Consider the following 13,796-nt stretch of genomic DNA (forward strand, 5'->3'; position numbering starts at 1 on the left):
TGTGAAGGGAAGAAATTGCTTTCCGTTCCGATTTTTTAGCAGAAATAATAACGATCAAAATTTGATCCGCGGATAAATTCATAATTCATGTAAAATCCATCTTATTTTTTTCAAGTAAAAAAAATAAAATTGTCTATTATGAAAATCTTTTTAAAATTTTATTTTCATTAAAGTTAAATACGGTATTTTGTTGGAACGAGCACGCTGTTCGTTAGATGTAGATGGTTACTGTTTATCGGTAGCTTCTAGATTCAACCGACCGAGAATGGAAGATGAGACGAAACGACGCGAGATAAAGCGAGAGGAGTGTCGGTCAAGTTGTGGAGTGTCGGTGAGGGCGGTGCCCCCCTTTGTCGGTAATTCCGCACCGCTGCCTCCCAAGGCAGCTTGGCCAGCCAGCGCGATCCACAAACCCAGGGCTCTTCCACTGCTCCGGCCGACGGCGCCACTGCTGTGAGCGGTCCCCCTCGCCGAATCGCCACGGCTGATTCCTCATCCTCGTTCCTTCCTCCATGGACGCTGCTTCTCGGCCCGCAGTGGTCGTCGACAACGGCACCGGGTATGGGCATGTACAGCTGTATCCCTTTCATCTCCGTTCGCGCATGATTTATATTCTCTGTCAGTTTTGTGTCGCCTTGTATCGGCTTGGTTATTTGGTTCCCTCTGATGCATCACATGGAGTTGAGTTTTGCAGTTGAAAATTCAGAGAATTGTAGTTAATTTTTCGATCGTAGATGCATCGAGGGGCTAGGAAGCTGCGGAATTTACGAAGTGATTAGTTGCAATAAGAAGCTCACTGCTGATATGCTAGACAAAAGACGACCGTAGTTATGTAAAGAATATTGGATGTTTGTTCTGCTAGAAGAGAAATTTGTTACTCTACTTGACTATGGCCGGTAACCCCACAACCATGCTCCTCTGTCCACTCGCCATCTAATATCCACCATTTGGAACTATGGGAAATATTGTCCCCCCGTCAGTAGTAGATTAAGTAACATAGTTGCTTAATATTTGTGAGTACCATTTATTGCTAATGTTCAAATAATAACTGACAAATTAGACTAATGTTAAAACAATAATAAGTTTTACATCCCTATTTGAAACTATAGATGTGGATACCCATGCAGTTTTATAATTTCCCTAAAAAACAGTTTACTTGACTATATACACTGTTGTTCTTGTTACATAAAATAAAATGTGTTATCTTTGAAAACTAGTCTACCCTATTAAAATAGAGTCATGGGTTCAGATAGTTTTGTTAGTCTCTCATCGATTTTTTATGTTTTACAAACATGTTCAAAATGTTTAAGTGGGTGTATTGTATTTTACAAGTTGATTGAGTGTGCAAGTTAACCTAGTCGAGCATTGGCTAGAAAGTATTTTGACTAGCAAAGAATGCCCAAAATGTTTGTATGCTTGGGTAAAATATATTGTAGTATATAAGTATGTGCATAGGTCAAAGTGAGTTGCCTAAAAAGCCTGAAAATGATTTCAATATTTATTGTTCACTGGTGGTCAAACAAATAGCTTTGTTTTGTCGACTAAGCACCATTAGGCAACCATTAACTAACCAAACTAATAGATAATAAGCATCAAGTGTTGTTATAAACAAATTTTGTTTTATCAACCAAACTATTGTATAATGATCATCTGTTATAAAATAGTTATCCATTAACAGATATGATGGTGATACGATCAACTAAATAGTTTTCCTTACTTGCCAAAGGTTGCAAAAGAGCTTGAATTTGAACTAACTTCATATTTAAAGAAGTCGTGGATTGGATCTAAATTTGAATTCTAAATATTCTAAATCATCTACAAAGTCCCTTGAGGGGGTTCTTGCTCATAACACACAACATACACAAGATATTATCGCCACGACTTTTTTATCAAGCTCTTGAGCTGCCTCTTTGTGAGCTTTGTGTCCATCTTTTATAATACACCAAGTTTAGCTTTTTTAACTTTTTTCCTACATGCTTTATGTATGTACTCTGGAGGATGGGTGAGGTTGAGTTGCTTTCTTTTTCTTCTCTCTTTTGTACTTACTTTCTATAATCATTTTAAAAACAGATATAGTGTTGAAGTTTCGTTATCCTCTTAGATCAGATATGAGACTTGTGATACTTGTTTACAAGATTAATTGTTTTTTTGTTAGCAAAGTGTCACACCAAAATGACATGAGCCATGGAGTAGGTGTGATCTCCAAACCATGTTAAAATATCGTGTTAGCATTGTTTCTCGTTTCTTTTTTTTTTTTTTTTGATAGATAAATGTAGGTTAACCATAAAAGAAGATGTACAACATTCTGGGCATGCCCAGTCACCAAAAAACTACAAAGTGTTTAAAACCCTAAACACGTGTTTGGATTTTGATGAACATTGTTTCTCTCTTGTTCTAGTTTTCTCGTTGCAAATAGTTAATGTTTCTCATTGCACTCAATTAGATTTTCTCATTGCACTTAATTACCTTTTTTCATTATGGATAATTTGTTTTTCATATTGCACTTAATTAATTTTTATTGTTGTAATTCAATTCAAGGTTTATCATTGCATCTTATTTCTATTTTTTTTCACTGCAATTAAGGAATTTTATCTTTGCAAATATTTAATTATTTATTTTTCCACTATAGCTTACTTTTAAGTTTGATTATATACACTCTATCCAACTTCTGATTGAGTTTTGAGATCTGCTAGAATTTAGTGAATTGTCTATTAAACCTCAATCTAGTTGGTTTTAACCATCATTCAAATCCAAAGAAATTTCTTTTTTAATGTTGTTGCTATTTTTTTTGTGCTTAACTAAGTTGGATCCTTATTTGGGATTTGAATCTTCATGGATGGGGGTGTGTCAACAACGATGTCAAATTGAATTGGGTCGGTGGCAGCAACCACAGGAATTTCTGGCAATAGAGGAAGATGACAGGGGCATGGGCACTAGCAACCATATGATATTGCAATGATGGCAAGAGGTAGCAATATGAAGGTGAGATGGTGTGGTGAGGCAGCAATTGATTTCAGGGAAATAACAGCAGTTGTCAGAGGTGCCGCTATAGCTCTGGTTGTGAAAGAGAGCAGGGAGGAGGGCAAGTCAAAGAAGCAACAACAATGGGCCTAGACTACGTTGCTTGGAGGTGTATGGTTGATGATTACTTTGGGTGGAAGGAGGAGGATGTGCATGAATCAAAAGTAGGTTGTGTGTGGGTGGAGCAATAGTGGAACAGTGGCTTTATCTTTAGATCTCTTGAGGGCACAGCATCGAGAGAAGAAAGAACTCGTATAGAGACCGAACCTGAATCTGACTTTGATACTAATTGGCATGGCACAATCAGAACCAAACATCACACAAAGGAAATCACACATAGAGAACTAAAAAGTAAAAACTTTTATTGATCGAAAACTGAGACTACTACTTTTATAAACTCAATTCCAATGAGATCTTGGAACTAAGTAACAAAATAAAAAACTACTATTACCCTCATTAACTAATTGACTACCTAAATTGAAAGCTGACAAACTAAACTAGATTGATTGCATAACCAACTCGAGTTATTACCAAACAATTGGGAGGGCCTTAACCCCTATGTTTGTGATGGTGTCAAAGTTGCAGATTTTGAAAAGAGAGTTGAAGTTGTGGTCGCATGATATCAAGAGAGGTAATGACCATCAGACTGCTGCTGTGAAATTGAAGCTAGAATAAGTGCAAAAAACCTTGCCGACATATAATTTTGCAACAGCAATAATTGAGTTTGCAGTGGGAAATCATGGGGCTGCTTGAATTGGAGGATGTGTAGGTAAGACAAACATCTAGAGATACCACAATAGCATTAGGTGACTAACATGAGGTATGCTTATAGATCTTTGCAGGCTAGAATGCATAAGAATTCCATAAACTCTACATTGGATCATTATAGAAATGTGTTGAAAGGGGAAAATCATGAAGAAGAGGCCGTAGACTTTTTACCTCCCTTCTAGGTGCTAGTGTGGTGGATAGGCATGAAGATGAAATTGTTAACCTCGTACCCATGCTAAATAGAGTTCTCTTACCCATGTTGAATAGAATTCTTGATGTTGGTAACCTGTCTTATAAGGCCTTTTCTGATAAAGAAATTGAGTGTGTTATACTCAAGGAACCATTGGATAAGGCCCAGAGGTGGATGTCTATAATGTAGAGTTCTATAAAGCCTCCTTATATATGATTAAAGAAGATGTCATAAAAGCTATAGAATCTTTTTTTATCAGCCATGAGATGATACTTGATGAGGCTGATGGTCGATGAGGTAAATGTTACCTCTATAACCTTGGTGAAGAAAAAAGCCAAATCTCTGCACCTTCTTGTTAATAGAACAAAGCTTATGTTATCAAAAATCAATGTTGGGAATCAGCATGCTTTTATAAAGGGCTGACTAATCTAGAATAGTTTGGTTATTTGTTGGGACTTGCTGAAAGGGTATCATTTAGAGCTAGGGCCTCCCAGAATGTGTAATAAGGTTAATCTGCATAAGACATTTGACTCCTTAAACCACAAATATATTTTTTCCTTGATGAGAAAGATGAGGTTTCCTGATTGCTTTATTAGTTGGATTAGATCCTGTATTTGCTCTGCTAGTTTTAATATTAATATGAATAGCACACAGGTATGACTTATTTTGAAAAATGTGTACCATATTGTGGGGTTCTTTGAGGATTGTTACTAGGATCAAGTAGGCAAATTGGAGTACAATAGACCCTTCCTCGGGACCCCGCATTGGTGGGAGCTTCATGCACCAGACTATCCTTTTTTTTATACTTGAAACTATGTTGATATGTGTGTGGTTTTTAAGATAAATAATTAAATAGATGCAAACTGTCATCATTGTTGTACTTGCTTTAAATTGAGAAACTTTTGAAAAATTGCAAGCTAGAACATCTTGAAATAGTTATTGATTGACCTAGACATGTGGGATGGTTGCTAAATTGTGCTTGTGACTTGATGATTGAGATATATCAATTATACGCCAAGATTTAAACTGTTAGCCGATAGTGTGATGATATTCAAAGTTCTAACTGGTGAATCCAAATAATGTATAAAAATGATCTAGAATTGTCAAGAAATAGTCTATTGTGTGAAATTTGAAGACTAGAAGAGTGGAGATCCTTGTGAATAAGGGAAGGTAGTGTTTTGAGTATAATTTGTAGGGTTTTTTCATATTCTTTAAATCAAATTTGAGTTTGATTTAGTTTAAGATCATGGTTCGATATGAAGAGCATTCACTTTCAGTGCATTTAAGTTTTTTGACTCAAATTGGGGCTAAGTTAATCTAGTTAAATTTGAACTACAATGTTACCTTAGGTTAGTCTCTAATTAGACTATTGTGAGAATTATGAGAGTGTAATATTCAAGGTTTGAAATTTCGTGCCGTATCGCCCGATACGCACGAAAAATCTCGTTCCGACGCGGCACCGGCACCGGCACAGCGCCGGCACATGAATTCCGGCCGGGCGGCATCTCCGGCGGCGTCGACGGCTCCGGGCGGAACCTCCGGCTGCGTCGCGCAGCCTCGGCGACGCTCCTGAGGCGTCGCGAGGCCTCGGCGACGCCGCCGGAGGCACCGCCCGGGGCCGGCGACGCCGCCGGAGGCGCCGCCCGGGGCCGGCGACGCCGCCGGAGGCGCCGCCCGGAGCCGGCGATGTCGCCGGGGCCCCGCGACAGTCCGCGCGTCCGCATCCGCGTGCCGTGATCGCGCGATCGCGAGTTTTTTTTTTTTTTTTTTTAAACTTAGGTATTAATTAGATTATAATAATCAACTCCTAGCTATAGTTCAAAGTTATAATTCGGGATAATTTAAATAGGCCCTATTAAAACCTATAAAATTATCAAAAAATTTTATTAGGCCCTATTAAAACCTATAAAATTATCAAAAAATTTTATTTTTTATTTTTAAATATTTAGATTAAATTTTTTATTTTAATTAATATATTTTATATTTTAAAAAATATCGAAACTATACCGGCACGGTACGATACGGTACCGAAACTGTATCGTTCCGGTCCAGGACCGAAACTCCGGCACGGCTCGATATTTTAAACCTTGGTAATATTGAGATTTAGTGTTTGTCTCAGTCTAGGTTCAATTTAGGTCAACTCTAAATGTTAATTGAAAGGTTTATTAACAGGTTAACAATACATTAAACCAGAGGTAACTCGGGAATGAGAAAATGAAATGCGAGTTTCATGCCCTCATTTTACCTAGTGGGTAAGCCAAATTTGGAGAACAAAATTTCTTTTTTTAGGGGTGTAGGATATTATAGTATTGGTTTGTTAGGACCTAATTGTAAATTATTAAAATTTATAGATTAATTTGCAAAATGTTAATTAATAACCTAACCTTTCCTCCTCCCCACTTCGTGCAACCCTTGTAGGATTTGTTTACGCTAGAAGGGGAGGAGAATAGCGTATTCGTCTTTTTCTTTCTTTTCTATCAGAATTAGTAATACACAACGGAAATAATAAGTAATACAAAAAAAGAACACGAGGAATTTTACTTGGTTCACACTCCCCAGGGTGCTACTTCAAAACTTGTGTACTTGGCATGAGTCCACTATATCTTTCTTCTTTCCGGACACTTTCTAGAAACGGAGAAACCGCTTACAATTTAGTAAGATGCAATCATAATAAAAGAATAACAGTAAGAGCATATATAATAAAAACAAACTCACAAGAGCAGATCTAAAGTCCTAAATATTACAACACTCCTCCTAACTCAACTGCAAATTCGATCCTCTTCGAGCTAAGTTTTGGCCTTTTGGTCGCCTGGAACACCCTCCAGTCGCTTGGAACTCAGTTAAAACTCACCCGTTGACTGAACAACTCGTAAATGATCGACTTTGGCTTTGGTTGCCTGGACCAATTTAGTCCACCAAACTCAGTCCGGCTTCCGAATAGCCTTCGTTGTTTTGTGTCTCCGTCCAATCCAGCGTCCTGCAAGACAAAACACGCAAACAACACATCCAAAACTTCATACAAACCTAGTACGTGGTTTACCTAACGTATTAGGTTTGTTTTGTCAAGTGTCCAGCTCTCAGCAGACTCACCTTGGACGTCACCCATCTAGTTTTCGGGTTGGTCTTTCATCGCCTAGCCCTGTTAGGACTTCCACTGTCTAGTTTCCAATCAGGTCTTCTACTACATAGCCTCTTCATGACTTCTATTGTTTGGTTCCCAACTAAGTCTTCCATTGTCTAGTCCCACTAAAACTTTCATTGACTACTAAGTATCTGGTCCTACTTGGACTTCTCACTCATTTCTAAACTTCTAATCAACCTTGACTTGCTTGGACTCTACACTTAACTCAATCAGCCTTGATCAAGTTATTTGGTCCCCCTTGATCAAACTCCCTTTAATATATTGTTCAAACTAAACCATCAAAATCCTGAAGGCCAATTGCACTAACAGTCCTTGTTTATATTTTTCTTTTCCCTCTAACCCAATCGTTGTTACTCTTCCATCATCGTCACCCTGCAATTATTGTCACTTTGCCACTGTCATGGCCCTATTGTTGTTGTTGTTGCCTTGTCGCCACAGCCACAACCCTATTGTCATTCGGGTTGAGTATTTAGTTGAAACCAAACCGAATCGAATTAATCGAAATCGAATTTTTTCGAACTGACTGAATGAATTGTCCAATAAAAATCGAACAAACTGAACTGATAAAGTATCTATTAATTCGGTCGAAAATCGAATTGATCAAATTTTTCAAAAATGATGGTATCATGGGAGATCATGCAAAATCACAAGTTGGATACTATCCCTCATCTAAATCCCTAACAATTGTGATGGTTGCAAAAGGGGAATGAAATCATGGTAACAAAAAGATGCTTCATCCTTTTTCTATTGGCAAGAATTATAAAGATAAAGTTTTGTGTGATGTAGATAAAGTTTTGGGTGATGTTGCTCTTATGGATCCTTGTCATATATTGTTGGAAAGTCCTTGGGATTATGATAGGAGGGTGTCAAATGATGGCTACAAATTTAAGGTGAATGAAAAGAAGATTGTTTTAACTCCATTTTAACCTTCTAAAACCAATCCACCAAAGAAGCAAGTTAGTACTCATGTCTTATGGTAAATTCAAGGGTGAGTTAGAAAGGGGTCATGATGTTTCGACTATCATAGTAGTAGAAGAGATTCTATATGGTTCGATAAATTATCAAAAAAACTCAAAATAACTCCTGTATATTCATAAAATTAATTTCCCTGTGTATTTACAAAATTACATTCTTGCATATCACAAAATTAACTAAATTAATTCCCTCAAATTAAATCACATTCTTACATTAAACCATGAGCGATCTACAACTTCCAAAAGTTTAACCACTACAAGTTTAAAATTAAAAATTACAAGTTTTGCCAAATGTCAATTAAAATTTAAGAGATGATAAACATAATTCAACTTCCACATAAATTACATTGTGAAGACTAAAGATTATAGATCATATTGCAATCTGAATTCTTGCATAACGTGGCAATATGGGGATTTTGTTTTGTCCTTGAAACCTTGACTCCTTGTGTTGTACTAGTCCCTAAATGATCAAGAAGTAAAAATTTGTTATTTACCATATGAACAAGATAATCAATTTAAATTTATTGATGAAAAAAGAATTGAAGAAAATATTTTGGTATAAGTACAACCTAAGGTAAAATTTTATAAACAGAAATCAATCATTTTTATATACTAGATTAGATTAATTGATGTGAATCAGTGAGAAAAAGAGAGGCTATGGAGGGGAATCTATGAGGTCGTTCTTAAGACAAGTCACCTTTGCAATCATTCTTTTTTATGTATCTCTTTTTTGTTAATTACCTTTGCTTGATTAGTATAGCCGAACAAGACAAGAAAGATCTGATCGAAAACTATGGCTAAGGTTGAACTCACCATGTCTAACGCAACTCAATTTATTTATGATCACAGTTAGCTAGAAAAGCATTGTCAAAATTAAAAAGGCTTGTTTTCTGGTTACTAACTTTTCATCCAATCAATTTCTTCAACATACTCTTGCCAATCCAACAACATAATGTTGCAGAGCCTTACTAGTTGATATACTAACACTAGGTCGCCAAAGCAATCTTAAAGTGTTCAAAATTTTGTCAATTAACAAACAATAGTCACATGAGGATAAAAAACCTAACCTTACAACTAGTTAACAAGGGCTTCTATCTGATGTTTAATACCAATATTACAATAAGATCCTACTAATCAACATGCAGTCATGGATATCTTCAAAACTTTGAAACTAAAGGCATGATGATATTTATCAGGATATCTAGACATTGTTAAATACTTGAGTTCAATAAGGAATTCATATGGACAGTACAAGATCAATACAAATATTACTAACTTCAAAATATTGAGCAAGATAGTATCACAACTTTCATACTTACCCACGATGGTCAGCGGTTGTTGGTTACTGTGGCATGAGGACAAGAGGACTCGGGTCTCTGGTCTCGGGAGGAATGAGCAAGAGGCGGCGAGAGGACGGAAGGAAAGGAGGAGCCGACGGTGAGAAGTCGCAGGCACCTGGCTGCGAGAGCGATGGGAGGGGATCATAGTAGTTGCCGATGGTGTGAGCCACAAGAGGAGATCGAGGCAGGCACTGACAGCGAGAGTGACGGGAGGGGATCGAGCAAGGCAGTTGGTCTTCGGAGGCGCAAGCATAGATGCAAACAGAGTTGCGACTCGTGAGTGAAGCGGATGAATGGATTCGAGAATCGGGATTTAGGGTTTACTTAGGGATTTACCGGTTCTGGTTTTTTATTTTGGTTTAACCGAATAAGGAATTTTAAAATCGAATCGAATTATCCGAAATAACTATCGTTTTAGAAAAAATTGAAATTCTAAACTAACCGAATTGAATTTTTAAATTCAAACGATTTGTTTGGTTTAACAAACTTTTGCTCACCCCTAGTTGTCATCATCCCACCTCTTCTTTTGAGAAAACCTAATTGCGAAAGACCTCTTTGGTCAGAGGCCATGATGCCACCATCATCATCGTTGTGACCTTTATCGCCATCACTCTCTCTGTCTATTGTGACATTATACTTGAAAGGAAACCCATCTGTGTCGAACATCCTCCCAGCAGCCATTGTAACCAATGCTTGTGGTTGCTACAATGCATAAGGCAATGATTCTAGTGGGTCAGATCAAGCCACTGATAAGTGGCGACACTTTCTTTCCTTGCAACAACACGGGATCTAAACTCGATCAGTTATTTGGGGAAATCTTTTTCTTTCCTTCCAACAAACCCAATTCAGATTTCTCCTCACCCTATCTAGTGTGCTATGTGCTATGTTAGTCATTGAGGGGCAAGTTAGGATAGATGGAACTAATGCATGCCTTAAGGTAAAGTGTACCTGTGATCCTTTTATCTAAAATAAGTTCTTGTAATATGGATTTGAGGTTTCAAGATAGTTTAAGGGTGACAATCACCGGAGCATCATGGATACCCTTGCTAGATCTTATCAAATGATGGTATGCCACTTTTGTATTGCATGTTTAAGGTAAGTTCTAGTCCATGACCTTTTTATCTAGATGGATGTTTAAGGTCATAATAGGGGTTGAATTTGTTTCTATAGGTTGAGTTATGAGGCTTGAAAGTGCATTGTGGGTTGAAATAAGTATTCATCTGGAAGCTCTTATTCAAGTGGGTTTATTCTTGCTTGTTTCATTTCATTTACCTTGTGTATGATCTAATTTATGAAAGTAGGTCAATTTTGTAATTGTTGGAAATAAAATTATTTATGATCTCATCTCTACTCTTATTGCATGAAAATTTTCTCCCATATTGCATGCCCTTTATATTCATAGTTGTTATATCTAGTTTGTTTGTTCCCTTTTGAGAACCATGATGAATTAAATTACGTAATTAATTATTCTAACTAATAAAGTAATAGAGAAATTATACTATAGAATTTTGGCTTCACACTCCAAAAGGGATTGTGTTTGTGTGACCTCTTATACTGAAATAAACAAATTAATGAATTACTTATATCATAGAGTATTGGCTCCACACTCGAGGGATCCATGCATCTTTTTTTCGTGTGTTCGAAAGCTTCATCCATTTTACATGAGATGTCTATTTCACTGGGTGGATTGTGAGTCATTCATCTTTATGCTTTGAATAGCATCTTTATGTGGATTGTGGGTTGTTCGCCATTTATATATATTTATATAGTGGAGTTGGTATTGGGTGGATTGTGGATTATTCACCCCATGTATATACGATACTCTTTACCGTATGGATTGCAGGTCATGCACTCTATATGTTGATATATGTTTACGATGTGCTTCGTTCTAAATGAATTGCAGGTCATTATTCTTATGTACATTGTATTCTAATGTTGAACCTGTTATGGGGTTACTAATTGATCCCTATAAGTTTTTGCGTATGGCACGCTGCTTCCCTGAATTGGCATGCTATGGCTGCTGAATTTGCTGCATGTGATGATTGCAAACTGGATTAGCATGCTTTATGGCACATTGCCTCAAGTTCTGGATTTGGCATGCTATATTTTTCCCTCGAGCTGCTATGAGTTTAAGGCTGCTATGAAATTTCATGTTTAAAAGTTTTGATTATGAAGACAATTGGATATCCAGTTCGTTTTTCTTTAGGAAATTTGCAACATGTAGATAGTTTCATCAGAGTTTTTCCCTTGCATATGAGATAGTAGTAACAGATAGAGATGTGAGAGTTTCTTTTTTCATGACAAGTTTTTGTGCTGAAATGTACATGTACATATCTTTTAATATCAATATATACTGACCCCCCTTGTGCAAGAAAAGGGGGAAAACTCAAATCAGAATTCAAATTTCAGATATTGGCTGATTAGATTCCTTTTCTGCATCATTCTTTCTTAGTCATTTTCATGTCAATCTCTTTACATGAAACTAGAAAGTCTACACATGCCCCATACTTGCAGTGATCAAAAAGCTTGCACATGGCACATGCTGCATGTATTCTTTGTATTTTTTTCTCTTGTTTTTTTTCTTCATTGACAAATCTGTTTTATGCTTAGGTATACCAAGTTGGGATATGCTGGCAATGTAGAACCTTGCTTCATCATACCCACTGTTGTTGCTACCAATGAATCTTTTTCAAATCAATCTAGAGGCCCTACTAAAGGAAATTGGTTGGCACAGCATAATGCAAGTGTAATGGCAGATCTTGATTATTTAATTGGGGAAGATGCTTTACAGCGTTTTCGTGTTAGTAACACATACAGTCTTAGTTATCCTATTCGGAATGGTCAGGTATGAATGATGAAGAATTGGCAATTCATGATTGCATAGCTCCCATCATGTGTAGAAGTTAAAATACCCTTTTACAGGTGGAGAATTGGGATGCAATGGAAAGATTTTGGCAGCAATGTATTTTCAATTACTTACGCTGTGATCCAGAAGATCATTATTTCCTACTAACTGAAAGCCCACTTACTGCACCTGAGAATCGAGAATATGCAGGAGAAATCATGTTTGAAACATTTAATGTCCCTGGGTTATATATTGCTGTTCAACCTGTCCTTGCCCTTGCAGCCGGGTACACTACTTCAAAGGTTAGATTTAAAATGTGTATGGTTGATGATTCAAAATTATATTATCTTAGTCTCCTGAAGTTCTTGTCATGAGATATCCCTCAAAATCAGTTCTAATAGAAGCTCAAAATCAGTTCTGATTCCTATCAGAAAATTTTATCTGATTTAATTATTAGCAAGTGTAAGTTTTTGATAGTGGGGATTTTTGTTGTAAGTTTATTTTGAGTGGTGTAGCTATAAACTCTTTGTTTTGAAAGTCAGCCTGCACTTTTCAGTGCGAAATGACAGGCGTTGTTGTAGATGTTGGAGATGGAGCTACTCATGTAGTGCCAGTAGCTGATGGTTATGTGATTGGAGGTAGCATCAAATCCATTCCTATTGCTGGCAAGGATGTTACTCAATTTGTTCAACAGCTTATGAAGGTAGAACATCTTCTATGTTAAAAATTTTTTCGCCACGTATTATATCAGCTAATTTGGTTGATCATACAAGTGGAACTTTCTCCCTGCAATATATGCAATTAATTTCGTTTAGTTCTCCACACATTGTTTGAAAGATTTTTGTTGAACGGAAAAAAATAACATCTGAAATGCCATAAAATATGGCTTGAATTGTAGAAGAAAGATTTTTAATCAATATTTTCATGATAGTCAATAGCCATATATTGAAACCAAATGACCTATTGATCATACTAGTCAATCTATATGGATTAAGTAACTATGTTGAACCTTAATCCTTCTATGTTTTGGTTTCAGTATATATTCTTATAGGCACAATCACTTTTGTTGCCAGGTGAATCTAAATGTATTACGAAACTACGTCTGAAGCTAAATCCTTTTATATCTTGGTTTCAGTTTATATCTTATAAACACTAATATCTTTGTTACATGGAGTTGCATGAGTGTCTGAGTTAGAAATATTCAATGGAAGTTTTTCAGCTAGTTAATTGACTTCAGCTAGTTAATTGTACTGAAAGAGATAGGAAATACCAACCACCAACCTTCTGATCTTTGTTGATATGAATTATTTCGATTTCCAGAAAAAATATATAGTTGGAATGTAACCAGAGGTCTGCAAGATGTTTGAAAATTAGTGTTAATGAGAATCTTGAGTCCAGCATCAGGGCTGCAACATTTTTTTATTTTGAAGATGCAAAGTTATTGTCGGTATGCATTAAATGTTATAGTCTAGTAAAATAATTAATTTGTTTGATTACAAATTCAGTTCAAACCAAA

The 13,796-nt window shown here is 36.5% G+C and overlaps 1 pseudogene; it reads left to right on the top strand.

Moving 5' to 3' along the window:
* Nucleotides 1-265: 265 nt before the first annotated feature.
* The window catches only part of LOC141846293 (actin-related protein 3-like), a 28,521-nt pseudogene continuing 14,990 nt past the window's right edge, over nucleotides 266-13,796 (top strand).

The sequence above is a fragment of the Curcuma longa genome, chromosome 15, assembly GCF_044706935.1.
Source record: "Curcuma longa cultivar G26 ecotype Majalengka, Jawa Barat chromosome 15, ITB_CL_G26_1.1, whole genome shotgun sequence".
Lineage (NCBI taxonomy): Eukaryota > Viridiplantae > Streptophyta > Magnoliopsida > Zingiberales > Zingiberaceae > Curcuma > Curcuma longa.